We start from the raw sequence: 14,127 nt of genomic DNA on the forward strand, positions 1-14,127 counted from the left end.
TTTATCATTATATAGTGTCCTTCTTTGTCTCTTCTTAGAGTTTTGTCTTGAAGTCAATTTGTCGGATATAAGTGCAGCCACTCCTGTTCTTTTTTGGTTTCCATAGGCATGGAATATCTTTTTTCATCCCTTTATTTTCAGTCTATGTGTGTGTTTTTATAGGTGAAATGTGTTTCTTGTAGGCAACACATCAATGGGCCTTTCTTTTTCTATCCATTTAGCCACTCTGTTTTTTTACTCAAGAGTTTAATCAGTTTACATTCAATGTTATTATTGAGTAAGGACTTACTCCTTCCATTTTGTTACTAGTTTTCTGTTTTTTTGTACTCTTGTCTTCCTTCTTTCTTTCCTTCTCATTTCTTTCTTGTGAAGGTGATTTTTTTTTTTTTTTGGTGATACAGTTTACTTTCTTGCTTTTTTATATTTTATGCTTGTTACATGTTTTTTGGTTTGAGATTACCATGCAGCTTGCAAATGCTGTCTTATAACCCATTATTTTAAACTGATAACAACTTAACATGGTTTGCATAAACAAATAAGCAAAAAGAAAACTAATAAAAACTCTACACATTAACTTAATCCCCCCACTTTAAAACTTTTTGTTGTTTCTGTTTATATTTTGTTGTACTGTCTATATCCTGAAGAGTTGTTACAGTTATTATTTTTGATTGGTTCATTATTAAGTCTCTCTACTTAGGATAAAAGTAGATTACCCATCCCAGTTACAGTGTTATAATATTCTGTATTTTTCTGTGTACTTACTATTACTAGTGAGTTTTGTACCTTCAGGTAATTACTTATTGCCCATTAATGTCCTTTCTTTCTGATTGAAATAGTCCCTTTAGCATTTCTTATAAGACAGGCCTGATGATGAAATCCCTCAGCTTTTGCTTGTCTGGGAAAGTCTTTATTTTTCCTTTATGTTTGAAGGATATTTTGGCCAAGGATATTTTTTTTCCTCCTTCAGCACTTTAAATAGGTCATGCCACTCTCTTCTGGCCTTTAAGGTTTTTACTGAAAATTCTGCTGCTAGATGTATTGAAGCTCCATTATATGTTATTTGTTTCTTTTCTCTTGCTATTTTTAGGATCTATTCTTTATCCTTGATATTGGAGAGTTTGATTATTAAATGCCTTGTAGTAATCTTCTTTGGGTTAAATCTTCTTGGTGTTCTATAACCTTCTTGTGCTTGGGTAGTGACTTTTTTGTAGGTTGGAGAAGTTCTCTGTTATTATCCCACTAAATAAAGTTTCTACCTGTCTCTTTCTCTGCCTCTTCTTCGAAGCCAATAACTCTCAGATTTGTCCTTTTGAGGCTATTTTCTTGTAGGTGTGCTACAAGAAAATAGATCTTGTAGGTGTGCTTCCTTGATTTTTATTCTTTTTTTAAATTTTGTATCCTCTGGAGATATATTTTCGAATAACTTGTCTTCAAGCTCACTGATTCTTTCTTGAATCTCCTTGGTCAATTCTGCTAATTAGTAACTCGAGTGCATTCTTCAGTATGTCAATTGTATTTTTCGGCTCCAGAATTTCTGCTTATTTTTATTTCAATCTCTTTGTTAAATTTATCTGATAGAATTCTGAATTCCTTCTCTGTGTTATCTTGAATTTCTTTGAGTTTCCTCAAGACAGCTATTTTGAATTCTGTGTCTGAATGGTCACATATCTCTGTTTTTCCAGGATTGGTCTCTTGTGCTTCATTTAGTTCATTTGGTGATTTTCGTGGATTGTCTTGATACTTGTAGATGTTTAAATGTGTCTGGGCATTGAAGAGTTAGGTATTTATTATAGTCTTTAGTACCTGGACATGTTTGTACCTGTTCTTTTTGGGAAGGCTTTCCAGGTATTCAAAAGGACTTAGGTGTTGTGATCTAAGCTGTTTCTGCTTTAAGGGGGACCCCAAGCCCAGTAATGCTATGTTTCTTGCAGACTCATAGTGGTACCCCCATGATGGTCTTAGTTAAGATATGGGAGAATTCTCTGGTTTATTAGGCAGAGATTCTTGTTCTTTTCCCTTCCTTTCTTCCAAACAAATGGAGTCTCTCTCTCTCTGTTCTGAGCCACCTGAAGCTGGGAGTGGAGTGACATAAGCACCCCTGTGGCCACTCCCACTATGACTCTGCTGGGCCAGACCTGAAGCCAGCACAGCACTGGGTCTCATCCAAGGCCTGCTGTAACCACTCCCTGGCTACCAGTTATGTTTGCTCAAGGCCCTGGGGATCTACAATCAGAAGGTGACAAAGTCAGCCAGGTTGCTGCCCTTTCCTTCAGGATGGTGAGTTTCCTCAGGTCCTGGGTAGGTCCAGAGGTGCTGTCTGGGATCCAGGGACTAGATTCGAAAACCTTAGAAGTCTACCTGGTGTTCTACTGCACTGTGGCTGAGATGACACTCACAGCACTAGACGCAGTCCTTCCCACTCTTCCTTCCCATTTCCAAATGCAAAGAAGCCTCACCCTGGGGCCACCACCGCCACAGGCCCACAGAGAGTACTGCCAGACTACTGCCCATGTGCTCTTAAGGTCCAAGATCTCTTCAGTCAGCTTGTAGTGAAGGTTACCTGGCCTGAGGCTCACCCTGCAGGGCAGTGGGCTCCCCTCTGGCCCATAGGAGGCCCAGAAATGCCATCCAAGAGCAAGTCTTCTAATTGGGGGCCCCAAGAGCCCACTTGGTGCTCTACCCATGTGTGGCCAAGCTGCCACCTAAGGTGCAAGAGAAATTCTGTACTTTTCCCTCTGCTTTTTTTAAGCAGGAGTCTTGTCCTGTAACCATCACAGCTGGGAATGTGCTGAGTTTCACCTGAAGCCAGCAAATCTCAGAGGCTTACCCATGGCCCTTGATGTACTACCAGGATATTGCTGCTGGTTTTTCAGGACCCAAGGATTCTTCAGCTAGTAGGTAATAAATGCTGCCAGGACTGGGTCCTTTCCTTCAAGGCAGTGGGTTCCCTTCTGGCCCAGGGTATGTCTAGTAATGTTATCTGGGAGCTAGGGCATGGAAAAGAGGCCTCAGGACGCTGATCTGTGCCCTATTCTGTTGTGTCTGAGTTGCTATCCAAGATACAAGACAAAGTTCTTCCCATTCTTCCTTCTCTCCTCAAGTGGAGGGAAGGGGTCTTTTGTGGTACTGTAAGCTGTACAGCCTGGGGTGAGGGAAGGGTGATGCCAGCACTCCCTTAGCTGCCCAAGCTGGTGTCTCAGTAGGTCATGTGCCCCCAGGTCCACTGGCCCTGGGCCCAGTTCAGCACTAGGACTTGCCTAGGTGTTGTAATCTTTGTGGACTAGACTGCCTTTCAAGTTTATTTAGGAACACAGAGCACTTTAGCCCACAGTGGTTAAGGATTGCAGAAATTCAAGTTTGGACTGCTGGGATTGGAGATTCCTTTCTACCTAGGGCTGGTTTTATTTATTCATTCATTCATTCTTTAAGCTCTGGGGTACATGTGCAGAATGTGCAGGTTTGTTACATAGGTATACATATGCCATGTTGGCTTGCTGCACCCATCAACTTGTCATCTACATTAGGTATTTCTCCTCCTAATGCTATCCCTCCGTTAGCCACCCACCTCCAACAGGCCCAGTGTGTGATGTTCCCCTCTCTGTGTCCATGTATTCTCATTGCTCAACTCCCACTTATGAGTGAGAACATGCAGTGTTTGGTTTTCTGTTCCTGTGTTAGTTTGCTGAGAATGATCGTTTCCACCTTCCTCCATGTCCCTGCAATGGATACAAACTCATCCTTTTTTATGGCTGCATAGTATTCCATGGTGTATATGTGCCACATTTTCTTTATCCAGTCTATCACTAATGGACATTTGGGTTGGTTCCAAGTCTTTGCTATTGTGAACAGTGCCACAGTAAACATACGTGTGCATGTGTCTTTATAGCAGAATGATTTATAATCCTTTAGGTATATATCCAGTAATGGGATTGCTGGGTCAAATGGCATTTCTGGTCCTAGATCCTTGAGGAACTGCCACACTGTCTTCCACAATGGTTGAACTATTTTACACTCCCACCAACAGTGTAAAAGCATTGCTGTTTCTCCACATCCTCTTCAGCATCTGTTGTATCCTGAGATACCATCTCATGTCAGTTAGAATGGTGATCATTAACAAGTTAGGGCTGCTTTAAATGCTCCCTCTGTAGGTGGGTGTCAACAAATTTGGTCTGGTTTCTCTTTCTGCTATAACAGGGTGGCAGTGAATTCAATGCCTCACAATTGCTGTGCTCTTCCTTCCCCAGAGCACTGAAATGCTCTCTGCACCACACTGCCACTGCTGGGAGTGGGGTGTGGGTGGTGGTGGTAATTCGAGATTCCTTTTTCTACCTCTTCAGTGCCTCTTTCAGTGATATTAAGTTAAAGCCAGGTACTGTTAGTGCTCACCTGAGTTTTGGTTCCCATGAAGGTGCTTTTTTGGTGTGTAGATAGTTGCTAAATTGGTGTCCTTGTGGTAGGGATGGTCGATGGAGCCTTCTATTTCACCATCTTGCTTTCCTCTTCCCCAGGTTTGGTTGCTATTTTGGTTACCCTCAGTGCACTGTGGGCTTGAAATTCCTTTAGCGATTCCTTGCACTTAGAATGTGAGCGATTTTCCAGAGGTTATTTTCTCAGTGTCTGCTTCCTTCTTGACTTTGAGTGTTTCCAATGTGCCCAAGAGAGAATCTGTTTCTTGTAGCTCTCCTAATTGTATTCCCTATTATTTTTACTTGGTGCTTCTTAGCCTAGTGGAGGACCAGGGCCAAATTCTCTGAGGTTCCGATTAAGCATTAGGCTTGGTAGACACTGTAGCACTTAGCCTCTAGTGTATGGCTTTCCAAGGTGCTCCTCCTACCCCTCTTCAAGCTGTAGTGTGTCTAGCATGTATTCTCATCCCTCCCTCAGGGTAGAGCTGTTTCTTTTCCTTTCCTTTAGATGCAATGAGTTTCCACAGTATCCTGATTGACAGTTTTTATTATACTTCTGCCTGAAGACTAAGACTTTTGTCCCATAGCGAAAATAGAAGAGATGAAACTGCAGAGAGTTAGCACTGACTGCCGTTTCTCTCTGCAGCCAGGATCATGAGGGAAGCTGTCTCGAGATTATCTCACATCTTCTGTCTAAGTGTCTGGTGAGATTCTTAGGACCTTCAAGAGGGTGCAAACTCCCCTGTATTTACAGTCCCCAGGGTCTTTACACTCTCACAATAGTCCACATTTGTTCCATAGAAATGTATCTAAAAGTTTTACTTGAATCCTTATCAGCTTATGTGGCATTCAGCAATGTCTACCCCAGGGAAGCAAATGCTTAATACATATTTCTCCCTGCAGGATCATGTCTTTCTCCAGAATGCAGGTTAGTTTGTTACCCTGCAGCCACAGTTCTCAAACTTAATTAAAAATATTAATTTGTAGTTTGATAACGGGGGGAGAAATGCTTTTCGGTGCTCTACATTTCTGAGTTGAAACTGGGGACCTGGCTGTCTTGATTTTTGTCTCTGATTTTTATCAGAGAATAATCCAGGCTGCTTTAAATATACAAAAACTAAGAATGAACTCAACATATAGAGGGGATCGGAGGATACTCAACATAGAGAGAGGATGAGAGATCTGAACTTATTTCTTTAGCTTTCTGAACCCTGAATATCTGAGACAAATCCCAGTCAATTTAGAAAGTTTGTTTTGCCAAGGTTAGGGACACATGCCCATGACACACACTCAGGAGGTCCTGATGACATGTGCCCAAGGTGGTAGGGCACAGCTTGGTTTTATACATTTTAGGGAGACATGAGACATCAATCGATATATGTAAGATGAACATTGGTTTGGTTCAGAAAGGGAGGATAACTGGAAGCAAAGTCAGGGGACAACTTGAAGCGGGTAGGGGACTTCCAGGTCATAGGTAGATAAGAGAAAAATTGTTGCCTTCTTTTGAGTTTCTAATTAGCCTTTCCGAAGGAGGCAATCAGATACGCATTTATCTCAGTGAGCAGAGGGGTGACTTTGAATAGAATGGGAGGCAGGTTTGCCCTACGTAGTTCCCAGCTTGACCTTTCCCTTTAGCTTAGTGATTTTGGGGTCCCTAGGATTATTTTCCTTTCACAGCTTGAACTCTGAACCTCTCTCCCTGACCTCTAAACTCATGTATCCAACTTCTTAACATTTTCATTCATATTTCTAATGAGCATTTTGAATTCAACATTTTCAAAACTGAAGTCTGGGTTCTTTCTCTCTTCCCTAAATACACATCTTGTGCTGCCTTCTCCTATCACAGGGTTAGGAACTGCATTCTTTTGGTTGGTCAAAAACTCAGAAACCCTGTGTGACTTTTCCCTCTCATTCGCATTCAAAATCCATTTCAATATCAAATCCCATCTCATCACCTCTGTCACTACCACTGTGATTGAAGCCACCTTCACATTTCTGTTGGATGGGTTGAGTAAGCCCCTGAATGGTCTCCCTACCTGCCAAAGGTATCCTGTTAATTTTGTTAGCTCAAGCCACTTTCTTGCTCCAAACATCTCATTACACTTACAGGAGTAAAATCCAAACCCTTGCCTTCTTCTCTGATCTCGTTTCCCTGATCTTTGCTCATTCGCTTTCAGCTATTTTCCCCTTTTTATTGGCCTTTAAATATGGCAGGAACATTCCTGTCTCAGGGCCTTCATACTTCTTGTTTCCTCTGGTTTGAGTGATCTTCTGCATGTCCCCATGACCCCGTTCCTCACTTCAGTCAGGTCTCTATTCAAATGTTACTTCTCCAAAGGGCCCTTTCTTTCCTCTTCTAATTAAAATAACATACTCTATCATCACTGTCCATTCTCTTCCGTGCTTTATTTTTTCTTTCAAGCCTGTTTCACTGCCTGGTATTATATTATATATCTACATGGTTGTTTAATTTGTCTGTCTCCCCTAATTAGACTATCAGTTTCATAAGAACAGGAACTCTATTCCTCATTGCTCTACTCTCAGCACCTAGGACAATTCTTGAGTCTTAGTCAATAGTAAATAAATATTTATTGAATGAATGGATGTTCATTCCTGTTTTATAGATGAAGGATCTCAGGCAGAGAAAGGTTACATTGTAACAAAATATACTGAAACTCTGAGCTTGGTTTCTAACCCTTCCAAACAACAGAATGTCAGAGCTGGAAAGTTTAGGTTCCTTAAGGTTCACAGATGCAGAATCTGAGCCTCAGAGATTGGGGAGCAACTTGCTCAGAAGTGTTGAAGGGAAGGGTTGAGGTGAGGACCCAGGTCTCTGGACCTCAATCTGTGGCACTGAACTTCCCTCTAAGCTTCCCCTGGACATGGGGGTTTACTCGAAGGAATGTGAAAAGTACTAATTAAATATTGTTTTGTGGTACGTTCCACAGTCCTGAGATTAGTCCTGAGAACAGACAGTCCTTCCATAGATGACAACCATGAACTCAGGATAAAATTAAAAAATAAAAATCTCTGAAGAGTGAACAAAAGCAAGAGTATTTTGGAGGGGAGTCAAACTTGGAGAAAATGACCAGAACAGCGAATTTTCCTGATTTGGTGGCCTTTGTCCTGAGGACACCTGCATTTGCAGCAATAAAGTGGGCAAATTAAACTGCTGGAGAGGCTGGGCACGGCGGCTCACACCTGTCATCCCAGCACCGTGGGAGGCTGAGGTGGCTGGATCACAAGGTCAGGAGTTCGAGACCAGCCTGACCAACATGGTGAAACCTCGTCTCTACTAAAAATACAAAAATTAGCTGGGCTTGGTGGCGTGCGCCTCTAATCCCAGCTACTCAGGAGGCTGAGGCAGGAGAATTGCTTGAATCTGGGAGGTGGAGGTTGCAGTGAGCTGAGATTGCTCCACGGCACGCCAGCCTGGGCGACAGAGTGAGATTCTGTCTCAAAATAAAACAACAACAAAAACAGCAACAACAACAACAACAAAAAACTGCTGTAGAAACTCCTCCATCATTGTGGCTGAAAGCAACCAGGGAAAAGAGCCCAGGGTAACCACTGACACATGTAATAATAAGGATGACTCTCAGAATCATCATACTTGTGAAAAAAACCAGACATAAAGAGTGCATATCGTGATTCCATTTTTATAAAATTCTAGAAAATGGAAACCAGTCTGTGGTGGTGAAAAGCACATCAGTGGTTGCCTGGGGCCGGGAGAAGAAGGAGCCATGGACTGAAAACACGCATTAGGATCTGTTTTTGGGGTGACAGAATGTTCTGTGTAGTGTTTTCATGGGTGGACACTGCCAAACTCATTGAACTTTATCATTTAAACGGATACACTGTATTCCACATAAATTACAACTCAATCTGGTTGATAAAAAGTACTGATGTGTGTATTTAGGTCTTGCCTTGCCCAATCAGCCTGTGGTCCTCTGGAGGAAGGGCCATGTCTTCCTTGCCTGGGTTGCACTGAAGCCATAACACAGTGCTGAGGAGGCCTCGGGCACAGAGAGACTAAGTGGGAAACGATGCTCTGCCTTTCACTAGCTGTGATCCCTTAACTAGCAGCCTCTCCTTGGCCTCAGTCTACCCTCCATAATATAGGGACAAAAATGTAATGTGCAGAGTATTTGGAGAGGTGAATGGGTATAATTCTACATAAAATTTTGAAAACAATGCAGGGTTCATAGTAAGAACTTAATACATGATAGATATTATTATTCCTTTGGCATTTATTATTAATTAAAAACTCAAGGTAAAATAAATATTTTTGAGTACATACTGTGCCTCAGACATGGTACGCTTCATTAAACTCAGTAATACATACAAAGTGTTTGATTCAGATGATAAGTGAATATCAAAGGGTTTTCGCTACATAGTTTTGATTCTTTTCCCTATTTTAATATAGAATTTCAGCATTGTTTGTAAGTTTGTGAGAAACATACTACCCGATTCTGTAGCATTTTTTTTCTTCTAACATAGCAGCTCATGTCTCGGGTTGGGAGAGGGGTCATGAGGGAAGCCCAGTGCACAGTCAGCCTCCCATCAGTGCAGGCAGATGGGTCAACAGTGTGGCAAACACAGAGGGTGGCTGATGCACAGATTAAATTCTTGCTTCTTTTAAAAATAGAACATGAAGTAAATGTTGTGTCTTACAAGATACCCAAAGGAAACATATTCACATCTGGAGAGCCCCTTTTAGCCTCTTTTATTATAAAGCAATGTAGTTGCAGAAGTGTAATTTGACAGTAAAAATATTAACCTCTAAAGGCAACTTTCCCAGGATGACATTTACAGGCCATCTCACACATGCTGATAGATTAACATGACACAAATCATCTGTTTTCAATCTCCATGTTCCTGTCCTCAGCTCTTCTTAAATTAGGATTGACAGCATTTGGTTTTCGATGTTCCTCTTGGGGCTTAGAGAGCCCTGAAGGTATCATTTAGATGAGTGATGGGAATCTGACTCTGATCTTTATTTTGCTATGTCTTCCTGTCATCTCCCCACATCCCTCCTTCCCCTGCCAATAAAACACACACGTATCTCATACACAGAGATCTTAATTCTCAGTTAAAAGGCCAAATTGACTACTGGGAATCCAAGGCCTCACATTTATCAGCTTTGTTCCTTCTGGTCTTCTCTCATAATATATGAAATCACTTGCATTTTTCTTAATGCCATTACCATGATAACCTTGTGTAAGTCACCTTCTTTGCCTTCTTACAGATACACTCACTACTGGTGGTGGTGTACAGAAATGAATGGGTCTCAGAGGAAACAGCTGTGACATATTCATTCACACACTCAGCATCTATTTATTGAATAACTTCTATGTGCCCAGCACTGTGCTGTTAGCAGAGACAGCAGGGAAAAGGAGAAAGGTTCATGGTATGAAGCAGATTACCATCAGGTGGGGAAGATACATAAGAAACAACCAGGAGCATTAGGAGAGTGGTAATTATTGTGAAGGAGTACATTATATAACAGAGCAATCTGGTGCGATTAATACAGTGTAAGTGACATGATATCAGCAATATGAAGAGTCTAAGTAATGGAGCATGTTGTACATTTAGTGTACACAGTAGCACACACAGCAAGTTAGATACAGGAAAATAGTGACCAGAGGCGGGTACCAAGTTTAAATTAGGAGTGACTCAGGGAATGCATTCTGAGGGGTGGCATTTGAGATGCAGTCCTATGTCATTTATAATCCTTTTGGTGAAAAGTAACAAAACCACATAGACCAATTTGGCTTTAGCCACAAGAACAATAATCACCTGATAAAACGCCTCAAAGTCGGGGGGTCCAGGTGGGCTGCTCCAGCGGCTCCTCTAGGTCATCAAGGGCCCAGGTTCCTTAGCTCCCAGGGTTAGCCTGGCCCACGGCTGGCTCCCTCAGGGCTCTGGGATCCCTGCAGCAGTTCCTGTCGTCAGTTCCCACGCGACAACATCCGGTGGGAGGAGGAGGCACCACTTTCGGTGAGTCTCTTTGATCAAGGAGATGTTTCCCAGAAGCCCTAGTAGCCTTCTCACAGCTCATTGGCCAGAGTAATAGCACGTGCTTTCCCCTAAACTAATCACTGGCAAAGAGGATGGAGGTTTAATGATGGAGTTAGGGAGGCCTGTGGTGAATGGAGGGCGGTGGATTTCCTGAAGAAAACCTTTTTAATATTAGAAAAGAGGAAAATGTATGTGTGTCGGGCAGAGGTGCTGGTGCATAGTTGACTGGGCAGTAGAAAACCAGTTATGAAGGACATCAGATCACATTCCTGGGAAGACCATGGCATGGCCTTGGGAGGGGGCTAAGCCTAGGAGAGCTCAGGGAAGCAGTGAAGACCCATGAAGAAGGACCTGTGCCAGGTAGGGAGGGCATGCAAGGTGAGGCCAGAGAAGGAAGCAGGTCCAAGGCACTGGGGCCTGGTAGGCCCCTGTAAGGCATTTGGATTGTATCTGGCGTAGCACAAGACGTCCCTGGAGAGGACAGAGGTAATCAAGCAGAGGAGACAGCCCTGGGCCAGCAGTCAGCAGTCAGTGTTGATATATGCAAAATGCTGTGCAAGAGGCAGTACCTTTCTTTACGCTGGATTCAGTACAGGTAAAATGAGGCTCATGACACCCACCTTGTGGCGTCACCATGGGACTTACTGCGTTGAAAGGAGAGTGTGGCGGCGATGAGGTCCTGTACAAGTGTGAGCTGTCTTGTTCTCATCATTTGAGATAGTTATAAAATCCCTGTGAACACTGAATTAGTGAGTACTGAACCTTTGCTTGTAGGAGAAATAGAGACACACACACACACATTTCGAATAGTCTATAATCTTCTATTACAAAGGAAATATTGAAGTTTGGAAGTGTTAGTTGACTTATCTGAGGCTGCCTCACTGACAGGTGCCAGAGCAGGCATTCAGATTCTGTCCCGCTGCATCCAGCGCCCAAGCTGAAGCTTCCGACACCGCGCTCCACTGCCCTCTGTATTGTCCGTGCTCTGGTCTTCGTATGAGAGCTGAGACAAGACGGCAGAGCGAGTACTTGCTTGACCTCAATTGGGGATGCGTGCATGGCAGGTGGTTCAAAATTTTCCCCTCTCTGTGCAATTCCACAAATGACCAAAAAGGCACTGCAAGTACTGACTCTGGGGTTACAAATAACTTTTAGGGAGTAGATGAGTTTGCAAATATGGAATCCACAAATACTGATGGTCATCTGTAATTGGTGAGACCATGGAGTGAGAAACTCTGGTTTCTGTATATCTAATATATCCTTTGTACATTGTTAGATACCTCAAGTCTTAGTACTCAATATGATTAGCCTTATTTGTGCTGTTTTAATTGAATTACTTAAAATGGAGGGCATACACTTTTTTAAGGGTATGCATATCGCAGGAGAAAAAACTCAAAAGATAGTCAACATAAAGAACTGCTAAGCCCTCTTACTTTGTTATGTTTTTAATTAATTAATTTTTTCCATATGGGCTCTACATCACTTCCTAAAAGATGGGGCAGGTTTAAGTCTGTAGTGCTCTGAAAGGATGCAGACAATTACATTATTTATTCCTTCTTAACATAGAAACAGCTTCACAGTTTCCAAAACCGGTGTGTTCTCTCCAGTGGGATGTGATTCAGAGTGATTTGAAGTGTGATTGGGGGTAGTTGGGTAGCAGTAAACAAGGGAGAACCATAATTTTACATAAATGCAGGAGGGTTGAGGTCTGCACTATGGAATGTTGGACTGAGAAAATTCTAGCAATAAGTGATAACCACCTGAGCTAGGGAGAAGTGAGAGCAGAACTCCCCAATGTATCCACTGCAGGTTTCTAAGTCATAGGGGACCTCAATCTCTTTTTTTCTGAGCAGGGTTGGGGGGACTTCATTCTCTTGAGGTAGTCTGCATGCCACAGGCAGAACAGGCAGTGAGTTCAGGGGAAATTAGAGGTCTTACTGAGCCTTCACCTTCTCCTAGTGCAGTGCTTCCTTGGGAAGGCAGATATTTCTCTATAATGGGGCTTCCACATCTTGAGTACCTGAATGGATGGCAGTCAGGCTCAGCATTGTGTCAACATCTATTAAAAATAAGAACATGATCCTCCATTCCGTTTTCTGCTCTAAATGGAAATCTTGTTCTGATTATTTACAGAACTGGGCACAATGAAGCAGATTTAACTGCCTCAAACGTGCTCTAAAATACAGCTCATTTGCTTGCTTCATTGTTGTTCTTCTCTCTCATTTTATAAAATAAAGCAAAAAGAGGGATAGAAGTAGATTCTTTTTTTTAATTTGAAAAGTTAAAGAAATGCCATATTCAGCTCCCCCTGGAATTTTGGGCATGAGAGACATATTAGCTATCAGCCTAATGGTAGCTCTATCCACTGCTATCTTAGGCCTGGAGGGAAAAAGATTTTAGACTGCTAAGTTCTGACAGGATAGGAAAGGAGCTCCAGAAATGAACTTAGCCAGACTCCAGTAACTCTCCAGCAATCCTTGTTCATTGCTTTGTGGACTAGGATTATCAAGTCAAAGTCTCAACGATTTCAGCAGATCTCCCAATGAGTAGCCTACATTAATTATACTTAAGGATTCCTAAAGACATCATTGGTGTTGAGAAGTGGAAGTGACAAGGATCCATCCCTGTGACTGAGGATGCAGGGTGAGTCTTAAGTGTCCCATTAGCCATTTTCTCCTTGGTTTCCATGGCGAGCTGCAGTGTAGAGCTATTGGGTGGTAAAAGGCTGATTTCTCCATTTCCAAGGAAGCACATTCATATTGGTGCCATTTTTCTGGGAGGGAGGGAAGGTGGTAATTTATCTCAAACAACTTGGAAGTTCACTCTTTAAGTTTGGAAGTGGGCACTTCTGACATTGTTCTTGAGCCATTCACTTGACCATGTCAAATAGACAGTTGGACGTGTGTATTTCGGGCTCAGAAGGGAGGCCTGAGTTGTAGTTACAGATTCAAGTGAGGAAGAGAAGCAACAAGAGTAAGTCCTAGTTTCTGGCTTGCAAAAGTGGGGCTGTGGTGGCTCCACTGGTTGAGGTGGGGGCCCTGCCAGCAGCCCAGGCTTGACACTGCCCCTCAGCAGTATGAATGCAAAGGTTGCACACTACTTTTTATTTTCTGTCCTCTGCTCATGAAATGATTTATGATCCCTCTTTCTTCTCTCCACCTAGATACATAAATACATTTCCCTGATTGTCCAGGAGAGAAAGTCAGCAACAATTTATTTGCTTATCCTGAAAATGTGAAGTAAAATGGGGACTTAAATGGTCTAATGCTCAACCTACTGAAGCATGCACATTAGAGAGGCCACCCCCAAGTGCTGAGTCAAAAGACCATGGTGAAATGCCACATTCATTCTACAAAATTATAGCTGAATGGGGCAAAAATAATTATATCCATGTTTCTAATGCATTTCACAACTATGTTGCCTACCAGGATTTTAATCTAGTGCAAAGCTCTCCTGATTTTTCAGAGATCCTCAGTGTGACTTGAATAATGTGCTTTTTCAGTAACATAAAAACCTTTTATGCATCTTCAGATATGGTGCAGGAGTGAACTATGAGGCATCTGGGGTTTGATTAGTGATCGTTTGAGTACATAAAAAAGGTAAGATAAAGAAAAACACTGACACATACACACAAAAGGCAACAGAGGTTATATAACTCCATTAAATTATGTTAATGGTTTTACTTGTCAGTATTTTGTAA

The 14,127-nt window shown here is 42.3% G+C and overlaps 1 protein-coding gene across 6 annotated transcripts in view; it reads left to right on the forward strand.

Annotated features, from left to right (window-relative positions):
• Positions 1-14,127, forward strand: part of TMEM132B (transmembrane protein 132B) — a 1,306,862-nt gene that overhangs the window by 1,274,596 nt on the left and 18,139 nt on the right. Inside the window, exon 1 of one of the 6 annotated variants that reach the window (XM_050747889.1) lies at positions 11,717-14,026. The exons of the other annotated variants lie outside the window; for them this stretch is intronic. The gene's annotated coding sequence lies outside the window, so the exon portion shown is untranslated. Of the gene's footprint in view, positions 1-11,716; positions 14,027-14,127 lie in introns of those variants that run through there. 6 annotated transcript variants of the gene reach the window in all.

The sequence above is a fragment of the Macaca thibetana genome, chromosome 11, assembly GCF_024542745.1.
Source record: "Macaca thibetana thibetana isolate TM-01 chromosome 11, ASM2454274v1, whole genome shotgun sequence".
Lineage (NCBI taxonomy): Eukaryota > Metazoa > Chordata > Mammalia > Primates > Cercopithecidae > Macaca > Macaca thibetana.